This window comes from Oncorhynchus clarkii, chromosome 5 (genome assembly GCF_045791955.1).
Source record: "Oncorhynchus clarkii lewisi isolate Uvic-CL-2024 chromosome 5, UVic_Ocla_1.0, whole genome shotgun sequence".
Lineage (NCBI taxonomy): Eukaryota > Metazoa > Chordata > Actinopteri > Salmoniformes > Salmonidae > Oncorhynchus > Oncorhynchus clarkii.
Window position 1 is genome coordinate 71761145 of NC_092151.1, and position 13263 is coordinate 71774407.

Genomic DNA, 13263 nt, shown 5'->3' on the forward strand with positions numbered 1-13263 from the left:
TGTGTTCTCAATGACTTTCCTGGTTAAATAAAGGCAACACAATACAATTATAACACACACACACACACACATACACAAACACAGCAAGACCACTGAAGCACCCACAGGGAGATCCAATATAAATGTTTGTTTGGCTTGATCCTCTGGAGTTGTGATTACTTGGTGCTTATTTTAGAGAAATGGTCTGTATTTCCCAACAAGCAGCTTTGTGTAGACAGACGTAGTTATACTGTAATATGTGGAGTGGAGTCATTGTGAAGGTCAGGAGACATCCATCATTACCTTCAGGTCTGAGTTGTTTGGCAACAGCTGAAATGTGACCATGCAATTAGACATCATCTGAAATTAAATATTGTCATAATACTGAAGACCTCCTTTCTAACGTTCAATGTTTAGTGGGGTTTTTTTTTCATTTGAATGAGTCACACTAAGAAAACAAATAGTATTTCTTAATGTGAACACAATGTAGTGTAGAAACCTCATCTGGGTTACATCTACAATTGTGTGCGCATGTGCACGTGTGTGTGTGTGCATATGTTTGTGATTCCAGAGAAATGTTTCTGAGATGGAGTCAGTTCTTTAGGTGGACAGAGTGTACCCTACGTGTCATACACACACATACATAATGTATAATCTACGTTATGGTGCGATGAGAACTTGGCCACCAGCTCCATTTGGCAACGTTAAGCAGAACTAACCAGCATCATGCAGTCTGACAGCTCTTCTCTTTCTCTGGGGAAGTCGACAGGAGGGATGTGCTCTGGCCTGATTACACTAATGCTCTCACCTCAGACACAGACTAACATAGACACGCACAAGTACAGACACAGGACTTCCTGATCTCCTAGTCGGCGATGGTAGGAAACAACACACCCGCCACGCTGACCCTCAACACGGGGTCCCCTCAGGGGTGTGTTCTTAGTCCACTCCTGTACTCCCTGTTCACCCATGACTGCATGGCCGCCACGACTCCAACACCATAATCAAGGTTGCACGATGGTGGTAGGACTGATCACAGGCGACGATGAGGCAGCCTACACGGAGGTCAGAGAGCCAGGACAACAACCTCTCCCTTAGCGTCAGTAAGACAAAGGAGTTGATCATGGACTACGGGAAAAGGGCGGGGCGAGCACAGCCCCCATTCACATCGACGGGATTTGTTATTTTTCTATTTACTTCTTTTTACTTTTTAAAAAAAATGTATGATTTACTTCAGTTTATTTTAGTAAATACTTTCTTTACACATATTTTTCTTAAAACTGCATTGTTGGTTAAGGGCTTGTAAGTAAGCATTCCACTGTAAGGTTGGAATGTTTTATTCAGCTCATGTGACAAATAAAAATGGATTTGATTTGAATCTAGTACTGAAAGCATAAGCTACAGGTAACTAACACTGCGGTGCATAAAATGTGGTGTGTATTTGACTCAAAGAAAGACAACAGTTGAACAGTTTTGAACAAAAAATTAAGGGGAAGCGAGCGAGAGAGTGAGAGAGAAAGAGGGAGAGAGTGCGCTACATTTCATAGTATATATATATTTATTTTACCTTCACTTACTTAGCTAGCAAATGCAGCTAGCTAGTTAGCCTACTCAAACACCAAGTTCAAACAGAGGGATGCTATATTAGCTAGCTGGCTATGGTTATCCAACACTGGAACTCTTCCAAGTCAAGGTAAGTTTTTGGTTTTATAAATGTACTGCCACGGGGCCTGCCGGTGTAACTTCTAAACTGCTTGCTGTACACTGTACTGCATGATTCTAGCGGGTTGACTAATGTGTTAGTTCTAGTAACTATGTTGACTATAACATTAATATGTTGACAATAATGTAGGCTGTGTGTAGATTTTAGCGGTTATGGTAAGAAAGTTTGGCTTGGAAAGTTTTTTTGCTTGGTCACAGACAGTTGTTGTATTGTGCACTGAAGTCCACAAGCGAAAGGAAAAGGTGAGAGGAGCAGAGCGTAGATGTGATAAGGAATTATATATACAACAAATAAAGTGATTGTGCGGTTTATATGTGCCTGCTAGTTATCTGTTTGCGTGTGATCAGGGGTGTATTAATTCTGCAGATTCTTCTCCATGAGAGCCATTTGAACGTAAACTTTTTTTTAAATCAAAATGCGTTTTTTTGGGCAGAAATGCCTTCTGGAACATGTGAACTTTCAAGTGCCATAATAACAAACTTGTATGCCATCTGTAAATTCAAAGAAAAATGTTAAATTACGAGTCTAGTTGGTTTAGCCACAGAAAAATACACCTTCCCGCTAGCCATGATTGGCTGAGATAATGAGCGGGATGGACATGCCGAGAGATGAGTTTGGATTTGTCTGCCATGCAGCTCTATTTGAGCTGGTCAGTATGTGTAGGTAATCTTGTCTAACGCGGCTTTTTGGGAAATATATTGCGTAGTAGAACTGCATAAGTGTTGCTCTCCACTTTGTGGAGGACCGAGTTTTGAAATCAGTGGAATTAGAGTATGATAGCTAAGGAGATGGAGAATAAACCTGTCTCCGGATTACATCTTCAAACTAAGGGCAACCATGGCATCTGTGACAGAGAGGGTGAAGCGTCCATCCATGTATTCAGGTAAGATAGTCTAGCTAGCTACATTTTCAGTTATTACACATTTCTAATTTTGTCGGAAAGTCGTTTTCATTTCAAGTTAGTGTATTGTTAGCTAGCTAAATAACATTAGCTGGCTCGATAGCTAACGTTACGTGTATGGTCTATGTAGTAATATTATTTGTATCTCAGAACCATTTGCTTTGCTAGATGTAGCCTAATGTTAGCTAGCTAACATTGAACCTGGTTGGTTAGCTACCTGAAGATTCATCCAGGGTAGTAATGTTATTAATTGGGATTATGGTTAATTGTTTAGCTAGCTAACTACATGTCTTAACAAAACACTCCACTATGCAAGTAATAGAATGTTAATGATGTCACTGAGAAAACTGTTGATAGACGTAGCTGGTAAATTCGCTAGAATAACTGATGAATTTACGAGCGCTCAACACCCATTGAATATGGCCGGTGTCAGTAAACGTTAGCAAAAAAAGTCACAGTCACCAACGCCCTGGATAACATAAAACAGCCTAACCAGCTCTGCTAGAGCGGATAAAATGGTCAGAGTGAGCTGTTCTCTCATTTGTGTCTGGAAGTAGCTAGCAAGCTAGCCAACGTTAGTCAGTTAGCTTGGGTGCTTGACTGCTGTTAGAACAGAACGCACGGCTCAAACCTTAAAGAGATGGGTGGGGCTAAAGCGTAAGAGGGTGTGAACGATGTTGAATGGGTGTAGTAGACAAAGAAGAACTCTCCAGTAGTAGTACCAAAACCATTCAAAGGCCATTTTCTCAAAAGTAAGTTTACAAGTTGATCAACTTTCAAAGCAGAATTACTTTCCCATTGTTCCTCAACTGATGTGTATGATATACCATTATTTAGCTCGGTGTCTCTACTCTTATCCAATGTAATGAACTCCATTTTAAATTTTGGTACATAAGACCGAACCGAGCTGGTCGATCACATATAGAAAAATTTGAGTATCCTCAACCTATCGATGTTACATTGAGCTGGGTGAATGGAATATGAATTTACAGTCTTCCAATATGCTGTAATAGAAATAAGACCATACTCACTAAAAAAATTGTCCTCCCTAATCTTAAACGACCCCACCCGCCACTGACGTCCACACACACATAACACGGACACACATGCATACTGACGCCACACACACTTTCACACTCACCACATACGATGCTTGTTACTGTCTGTTATGTATCCGGTTACCTAGTCACTTTACGCCTACCTACATATACAGTACATAGCCACCTCGTACCCTGCACATTGACACGGTACTGGTATTCCCTGTATATAGCCATGTTATTACCTCGTACCCTGCACATTGACATGGTACTGGTATTCCCTGTATAGAGTCATGTTATTTTTATTTGTTGTTTATATTTGTTATTCACTGTGTATTTATTCCAAGTGTCAATATTTCTATTTGTTTAATCATTTGTATGCTTTTATTTTGAATTCTGCATTGCGGGAAAAGGACCCGTAAGTAAGCATTTTACTGTAAGTCTACACCTGTTGTTTACGAAGCATGTGACAAATACAATGTGATTTGACTAACATACTTATTCACCAATTCCCTGGAGTATAAGAAGGAAAACAGTCTAACTTGGTCAGGTTTCAGACAAAACAAGGAAGCAAAGTTCCTGAAGGTTGCGTGTGTGTTTGTGTTCTTAGAGGTTTTGAGGAATGCAGCTTTACGTACCAGAAGATGTTTTAAAAACGTTAGTGTAATCTCAAATGTCCTCCCACTTCCCATCCAAAACACGCACCCTCCCTCCCCTCCTTCCCAGGATGGGATGCTGTCCCCTGCTCTCTCTGCTGGTCCTTTATTGAAAACACAAGACAGTGAGACTGTATTTGTCCTAGTATTTTCAGTGTTGGGAAATGAGAGGAGAAAACTGATCGTGAAGGGAATGACTAACCAGCTGGATGCAGACAGGGAGATCCACCAGGGGAGGGAATACTTATTGACTATTGTTGACTGGCACCTCCTGTTATGTAGCGTTTCCCAAGGGGTGCACATTTTGTTTTTGCACTAGCACTACACAGCTGATTCAAATAATCAAAGCTTGATGAGTTCATTATTTGAATCAGCTGTGAAGTGCTAGGGCAAAAAGCTAAATTAGCACACTTTAGGGTCCCCAGGACCGAGTTTAGGAAATGCTATGTTAAAGGATCCTCTAAACTCTCTGATGATCTGACTCTAAAGTGGGAAGGCAGGAGTGGGAAGGAAGGAGAGAAAATGAGAGATGGAGGGGCAAGAGGGAGAAAATGGAGACAGGGCAACAGGGGAGAAATAAGGGAGAGGAAAAGTTCAGTAGAAGGAGGGACTAGAGGATAAGGAAGAGAGAAAGAGAGCGAGGGAGAGAGAGATGGACCCCAACACTTACAGGAAGCTGCTCTACTGCTGGGCTCTTGAAGTTCCCATGAAGATCAGGTCATGACTTGTTCACCTTTCAACCTTGACCCTAACCATAACCCATATGGACCCTCAATGCTAGGAGTGTGTGAGGAATGTCTATCAGTCTGGAAACCCAGCGAGTATCAACAAACACACCACGTCATACAGCGGATCTAAAGAGTTAATTGACGGGGATTAAAATACACTGGGAAACCTGCTGAATCTTTATTAGATCAAATGACAGAGTTGCAGCTATGGTACTGTATAGTATTTCATGTTGACATTTGCTGATGAAAGGCAATGTGATTTCTTATTGGACGAAAACACTGCATTTTTCTCTTTTTTGAGAAATTATTAGATTTTGGGGGGAATTAGTTCCTAGAAATTAGGAGAGTAAATGTAAAAAGGACAGGAAAAAGGCTGTTTGGACTAAAGAGACAGGGCAGATTTTTAAGGGTTAGTTTAGGGTTAAGATTCAGGAGTGAGACTGAGGGGGCTGACGTTTAGGGTGTTAGGTTAGGGGTTAGGTGGTTCGGGGTTAGAGACAGAGTGAGACTGTGGGCTGAGTTTGAGGCCTGAGCGGCCAGATGTAACCAGTGTGCAGGATGTCTGATTTGGAGCAGTCCATCCATCCATGGGCCTCAGGGAGTGAAGTAAACTGGTTCATTATTTTGTTTCCTCTCACAAAGCCTGCTCTGTCTGTGAAGTCTGCTATCTCTCCCCTCCCCTCCCCTCCCCTCCCCTCCCTCCCCTCCCCTCTCCTTCCACTCTCCTCTTTCCTTCTGCAGCAGTCAAGCTCTCTCACTGAGTTCTTTCAACTTCAGGTTCATCCCTTTTTGTCATAATATTAGCCGTAATAGATCATCATTTTGTGGATTTACTGTACATATTGTATACGATGGAAGCATATTGTATACAATGGAAGTTTCCTAACTCATTTTTTATTCTACAAAAACAAACTAGAAGCCAACTGTCTTACAGACACACTCCAATGTCTGTGTGTGCTGCTATTATGAAATGGTGGCTTTGAAAAAGCATTAAGAAATCCAAATAAGTTCTGCAACTATATCAAGTTACTTATACACAGTGAAGGCCTGGACACAGAGTTCCAGAGTTCCACAGGGATTTTATGCAACGGGGTGGCCTTAGTGTGGCCAGAGAAGTGGTCTGTTTTCTCACTTTCAACCAGAGGTTTGTTATCTTTACTTTGAGCTAGGGTGTGTGTGTGTGTGTGTGTGTGTGTGTGTGTGTGTGTGTGTGTGTGTGTGTGTGTGTGTGTGTGTGTGTGTGTGTGTGTGTGTGTGTGTGTGTGTGTGTGTGTGTACGTGTGTACGTGTGTACGTGCGTGCGTGCGTGTGGGTGTGTGTGTGTGAGAGATTGTGTGTGATAATGGAGTTGGAAGAAATGCTGTGCATGTTTACTCTCAACTTCCCCCGAGCTCTGTGTCACACACACACATACACACACACACACACACACACACACTTACACACTCCTGACCCCCCAGTCCCCATCTCAAATCTTCAAAGGGCCTAAATGTGTGAGGCACACACACACACACACTTCTACAAAGGGCCTTAGACGTGTGAGAGAACCAGGGGAGCGGATGTTTCCTCTCAGAGCCTGACTGTACTGAGTGATCCCAGTCATTTATAGCTAGCTATATGTCCTCTCTCTGGCCCAACAGAAAAAGAGACATTTTCAATTTTTCATTTACATTTTTCCCAAACTGCTGACTGAGCATGGTAAGTGTCCTGTGTTCAGATGTGTCCTGTGCTACACATTACCTACAGAATGTAAAGTGAATTAGCTGAGTTATGTGTTATGTTGTGCTCATGTCTTTGAGGTCAATGGGTCTCCATGGTGAGGACAGCCTAATTCTCTTCAATGTGCCGCTTCCTTAGTTCTTACTTCCCTTTGGAGAGAGGGTTGTTTGCACACCTTATGTAGTCCGCCATGGCAAAGCTGAACCATGTTATATGTGCAGGGTGCCTCTCTTTAGGTGATTTCTATTGTAAAAGAGTGTTGTTGTCTAATGAAGTTCCACTATGTGTTTCATGGATATGGTGCTGATGAAGTTTGGATGGCTAATTTAGCGGGGTTCTGCTTGTAGCTAAATGTAGATTCCCAGTGAGATATACAGTATGATCTGCTCGTAATCACAGTGAGATATTGTATACTGAATGACTGCTGGTAATCACAGTGAGATATACAGTATTACTCTTATTACTTGTTATTACTTTGACGAGGGGAGTATTACTCTTCAAAAGGGGAGACACTCTAGACCCAAACTGTTATAGACCTTTATCCATTCAGCCCTGCCTTTCTAAAATCTTTGAAAGCCAAGTTAACAAACAGATCACCGACCATTTTAAATCCCACTGTACCTTCTCCACTATGCAATCTGGTTTCCGAGCTGGTCATGGGTGCACCTCAGCCATGCTCATGGTCCTAAACGATATCATAACCGCCATTGATAAAAGACAGTACTGTGCAGCCATCTTCATCGACCTGGCCAAGGTTTTCGACTCTGTCAATCACCGCATTCTTATCGGCAGACTCAATAGCCTTGGATTCTCTAATGACTGCCTCGCCTGGTTCACCAACTACTTCTCAGATAAGAGTTCAGTGTGTCAAATCAGAGGGCCTTTTGTCCAGACCTCTGACAGTCTCTATGGGGGTACCACAGGGTTCAATTCTCAGGCCGACTCTTTTCTCTGTAAATATCAATGATGTCGCTCTTGCTGCTGGTGGTTCTCTGATCCACCTCTACGCAGACGACACCATTCTGTATACATCTGGCCCTTTGGACACTGTGTTAACAAACTTCCAATGAGTTTCAATGCCATACAACACTCCTTCCGTGGCCTCCAACTGCTTTAAAATGCTAGTAAAACTAAATGCATGCTCTTCAACCGATTGCTGCCCGCACCCGCCCGCCCGACTAGCATCACAAACTCTGGATGGGTCTCACTTAGAATATGTGGACAACTACAAATACTTAGGTGTCTGGTTAGACTGTAAACTCTCTTTCCAGACTCCCAGTAAGCATCTTCCAATCTGAAATTAAATCTAGAATGTAAATGAGAACTTGTTCTCAACTGGCCTACCTGGTTAAATAAAGGGGAAATAAATCAACAACAACAACAAAAAACTCTGCTGGTAATAGCAGTGATATACTGTATACTGAATGACTGCTGGTAATCACAGTGAGATAGATATACAGTATTACTGCTCGTAATCACAGTGAGATATACAGTATGACTGCTCGTAATCACAGTGAGATATACAGTATGACTCTGCTGGTAATCATAGTGAGATATACAGTATGACTCTGCTGGTAATCATAGTGAGATATAATGTATGGCTCTGCTTTGCACTGCTAATAACCATCATCTGATGCTGTTCTCTCTGTTCCCTCTGAGGAACCGAAACTGATCCGGAACAGAACCCCAACTGAGTAAGAACAGCCGTGTGTGTGTGATCATAGCGGAGTTAGAACCTCTTTAGACACAGAGATCAGTAACACACACCAGACGCCAAGAATTACACGCCTGCCCCAGCTAGCCAATGAAAACCCAGCAAGGCTTCGTCTCCCACTGAGGCCCCTGACACACATACACACACACACACATTTAGAGCCTTGCAAAATGTTGTTCTCGGCCTCCCGGCCAATGACGCAAGGCAGATCCATAAAAACAAAACCAGAGAAGATCCCACTAATTACACAATCTCCCTCTCTTTATTCTCTCCCCATTCTCTCTTTCCTTCTACCCCTCATTCTCTTTCCATTCCTCTCTCCCTCTCTACCCCTCTCTTAACCCCCTGCCCTCTTCCCTCTCTCTGAGAAAGCTCCCCTCATGGACCCTACTCTGTGCATAATGCCTGGACCCTGCAGTATTTCATCATTATGGCGCCCCCTAGGAAGCTATGACTTATAGCCCCATCAACACTCACTCTGTCAAATATATATTTCAACCTTCTGTCAGATACACAGTACCAGTCAAAAGTTTGGACACACCTACTTATTCCAGGGTTTTTCTTTATTTTTACTATTTTCTACATTGTAGAATAATAGTGAAGACATCAAACCTATGAAATAACACATATGGAATCATGGAGTAACTAATAAAGTGTTAACCAAATCAAAATATAGTTTATACTTTAGAGTCTTCAAAATAGCCACCCTTTGCCTTGATGACAGATTTGCACACTCTTGGCATTCTCTCAACCAGCTTCACCTGGAATAATTTTCCAACAGTCTTAAAGGAGTTCCCAGATATCCTGAGCATTTGTTGGTTGCTTTTCCTTCACTCTGCAGTCCAACTCATCCCAAATCATCTCAATTGGGTTGAGGTTGGGTGATTGTGGAGGCCAGGTCATCTGATGCAGCACGCCATCACTCTCCTTCTTGGTCAAATCGCCCTTACACATCCTGGAGGTGTGTTTTGGGTCATTGTCCTGTTGAAAAACAAATGATAGTCCCACTAAGCGCAAACCAGATGGGATGGCGTATTGCTGCAGAATGCTGTGGTAGCCATACTGGTTAAGTGTGCCTTGAATTCTAAATAAATCATGAGCAAAGCACCCCCACACCATCACACCTCCTCCTCCATGGTTCACAGGGGGGAACCACACATGCAGAGATCATCTGTTCACCTACTCTGCATCTCACAAAGACATGGCGGTTGGAACCAAAAATCTCAAATTTGGACTCATCAGACCAAAGGACAGATTTCCACCGGTCTAATGTCCATTGCTTGTGTTTCTTGGCCCAAGCAAGTTTCTTCCTCTTATTGGTGTCCTTTAGTAGTAGTTTCTTAGTAGCAATTCGACCATGAAGGCCTGATTCACGCAGTCTCCTCTGAGTTGATGTTGAGATGTGTCTGTTACTTGAACTCTGTGAAGCATTCATTTGGGCTGCAATGAGACTGGTAACTCAAATGAACTTATCCTCTGCAGCAGATGTAACTCTGGGTCTTCCTTGATGATGGACTGTCATTTCTCTTTGCTTATTTGAGCTGTTCTTGCCAAAATATGGACTTGGTCCTTTACCAAATAATGCTATCTTCTGTATACCAACCCTACCTTGTCACAACACAACTGATTGGCTCAGACTTATAGGTGGCTATTTTGAAGAATCTAAAATCTAAAATATATTTTGATTTGTTTAACACTTTTCTGTTTACTACATGATTCCACATGTGTTATTTCATAGTTTAAATGTCTTCACTATTATTCTACAATGTAGAAAGTAGTCAAAATAAAGAAAAACCCTTGAATGAGTAGCCGTGTCCAAACTTTTGACTGGTACTGTATGTTTCACCCATTAGATCGACTGTGTGGCAATGTGGGTAGTTTATTTCAGTCTTTTCAGAACTAAGCAACTAACTTGTTGCTGTACCATGTTTGTATCAGGACTAGTTAGCCTACAGAGGTTGTATAAACCTACAGGTAATATCAAGCCTGATTAGTATGTACATCAGGCCGGGTTAGTTGGTATAGAGGTTAGCCTGAGAGTCTGCAGCAGGCAGGATGTTCCCACTGTTCAGGCTATCAGGGCGGAAAATATGTGTTTGTCACCCAGCTCAGTCACACAACTCACAGCTCAGTCATGGCTCAGTCATGGTCTCCACAGACGTACACAAATCGCCATACACATCCCTCTGCAGTCAACAAGAAAGATAAGTCTGTTTAACCAGCACAGCTTTATACAGCCTCCAGACCTGCAGACTACTATGGCACTACGGCTGTTATCATTGTTCTGATCCAACTGTAGTTAGATGATTAGCTGGTGATTAGGTTCTTATACTCATGTTTTTTCTTGGTGTATTTTATGTTGACAGATAGATCTTTCATTTAGCAATGACCTCAGACTTAGTTTGGGAGGAAAATAATGGAGGTTTTCATGTCAAAAAGGAAACCCTGTTCCAGCTGTCCAGAATGCATGAAATATGACTGTGACATTAACAACTGTAAAACTGTGGTAGTAAAGCAGTCACGTCAACCCATAGGCCTAACTCATATCTCTCTCTCAGTGGTGAACGAGTTTTGTGTTTTTCATTCCTGAGTTATGATCGTTCCATGACTCAGAACTCTCGGCTTGGTTCTGTTGTCCTCTCACTGCTCCCTGACCAGCAGAGTAACCCCCTATGGAACCTGGTTCCACATCTACACTCAAATTCCAAGAGAGAGCAAAGAGAGAGAGGAGGAGAGAAGGAAGGGGAGAGACCACACTGGCTCTCCCTGAGACTGGGCACAACATCCAGGAATGTTCTGTGCTGTCAAGTCCCTGACGGCACACACACACAGATCTGTATTGTAAAGTCCCTTGGGCAGGCCTCGCATAACTTTCCCTCTTCAGAGAGTTAAATAATGGTTAAATAAAATACAAGAGAAGAGCAGCGGAGGAGTGGGAGATTTAAAGAGAGATAGTAGACGGAGATTTAAAGAGAGATAGGAGAGGGAGATTTATAGAGCAATAGGAGAGGGAGATTTAAAGAGAGATAAGAGGGAGAGAAAGAGAGTAAGAGAGTAAGTGAGGAAGGAAGGAAGGAAGGAAGGAAAGAAGGAAGGAAGGAAGGAAGGAAGGAAGGAAGGAAGGAAGGAAGGAAGGAAGGAAGGAAGGAAGGAAGGAAGGAAGGAAGGAACCAAGAAAGAGATAGTAAGTGAGGAAGGAAGGGAGAAATAGAGATAGTAAGTGAGGAAGGAAGGGAGAAAGAGAGAGTAAGGAAGGAAGGGAGAAAGAGAGAGTAAGGAAGGAAGGGAGAGAGAGAGAGATAGTAAGTGAGGAAGGAAGGGAGAAATAGAGAGATAAAGTGGATATACAGATAATGTATTGTGTACAGAGTAAGAGACGGTGAACCTGAGACTTTAAGACTTGTGTTGGCTTACAGAGTTAATGGCTTTAGTTCAACAGGCTAATACAGTCTTGTGGCACACAGACCTGGATTAACATTGATGAATGTTCACGTACCTACACACACACAGTTGGTAACAGCAGACAGAAGGGAAAGTAGTAAGCTGTGTGATTTAAACAGTCCCCTGGGTAAATGGAATGGTACCTCAGTCTTCTGCTACTATGTGTGTGAGCGCGTGCGTGCATGCGTAACTGTGTGCATACCTGCCTGCGCTAAGCCAGCCTGTTAAATACAGAGCAGTGGATTTATGTTGAGAACAATACCATTGGAATTGAAATTAGGTGATTTAACTGTTGGCTGCATCGTGTGGGATCCCTGAGCACACCAACCATCAGACTTATAGGTGAACTGTTAAGTGGAATTATTTAATGCTAGTGCCCAAGGCCATCCCCACCCAGGCCCCTCCTAGAACCTGTTCGGAAATTGATAGAATTGATTTAACATGTTATATTTAAATGTATTATAATCATCAAATTGTTTATTTCAGACATGTATGACAAATGTCACAATCAATAATTGTAATGTGTTCTAAAAATCCCCTAAACCCTTATTTGCCTCAACTAACAGTGTTCCTGGTCTACGCAGATTTTCTTGTCATAATGTAGCTTTACTACAATCTAAGTGTTGATGTTAATTTTACAGGAGTGCTGCTTGTAGGTTGTCACTTCTCTCGATCCCCAGACACTGCCAGATCTCTTATTTTCCTCCTGATGTTGCAGCTTCTACACTTATTGCTGCTATTGCCAATGCAGGCAATTCTGGAGCTGTGAACAATGCCAATTCTGGAGCTGTGAACAATGCCAATTCTGGAGCTGTGAACAATGCCAATTTTGGAGCTGTGAACAATGCCAATTCTGGAGCTGTGAACAATGCCAATTGTTAGGGATATCTCCATTTCAAGGTCTCAGCTTAGAGAAAATAAGCCTTGTGAGGTATTGGTCTGTCACATGCATGACCCAGTATTGGACAGTCACATGAATGAAGCAATCGTTATTGATTCATTTATCATGAATAAGCTAAATCATGCAAATATGACTTGTCAGTACATAAGGGAACTAAACGGGACTGTCCCATCAGAGCTCCTGACAGACGTTCACAATGTGCATCAAGTTTGTTGGAACCTCTCCAGTGCGCTGACAATAAACAAAGATTAATTTAAGATTGACTTCGAGTCTCCTGTGTAAGAATGTACCTTGTCACTTCACTTTGACCTTAAAGTAGCTGTTGAGAAATAACGTAGATTTACGTTAGATTTAGCCACACTGTTTCCCACACACTATTTCCATGGCAGAGTCAGTACATTCACATATTGTTAGCTGATAACACTGCCATATATTTATTTGCATAAAAATGTGTTTAATACTGA